Raw genomic sequence first — 531 nt, forward strand, 5'->3', positions numbered from 1 at the left:
TACAAAAGCAGAGGGCGCTGCTGCTTTTTCAGTGGACACCGACAGGGTGGGAAGGAAATAGCTAGATCATGACTTGCCGGTATAGAAATGACACAAATCCAGTTAAATGATGGCTTTCATCATTCCTAAGCTCATCGATCATTTTCTTTTCAATTTTATGCTAACGTATTCTACATTTCAACAGTAAATATTAATCTTTTTACTGCACTACATTTGTGATCCTTATAGCCACTTTGTACATTCTGATTTGACATTTAAAAAAGCTGTGAGTGTGTCTGGCAAATCTGCAAGGCGCTCCCCTGTATAGACGAAAGAGCAAAGCGTGGTGATATAGTATCTTTAAAAGGCCCTTTGGTAGGCGCATATTTTGCTTACGGGCCATGCTCACCTGAACACGCCCCGATCTCGTCTGATCTCGGAAGCTAAGCAGGGTCGGGCCTGGTCAGTACTTGGATGGGAGACCGCCTGGGAATACCAGGTGCTGTAAGCTTTTTTCACTCCTCTTTACAAAAGCAGAGTGGCGCTGCTGCT

General features: G+C 44.3%; 1 pseudogene; it reads left to right on the forward strand.

Annotated features, from left to right (window-relative positions):
- Nucleotides 1-369: 369 nt before the first annotated feature.
- On the forward strand, nucleotides 370-490 carry LOC129114699 (5S ribosomal RNA; annotated as a pseudogene).
- The last annotated feature ends 41 nt before the right edge of the window (nucleotides 491-531 follow it).

This window comes from Anoplopoma fimbria, unplaced genomic scaffold (assembly GCF_027596085.1).
Source record: "Anoplopoma fimbria isolate UVic2021 breed Golden Eagle Sablefish unplaced genomic scaffold, Afim_UVic_2022 Un_contig_5673_pilon_pilon, whole genome shotgun sequence".
Classification (NCBI taxonomy): Eukaryota; Metazoa; Chordata; class Actinopteri; order Perciformes; family Anoplopomatidae; genus Anoplopoma; species Anoplopoma fimbria.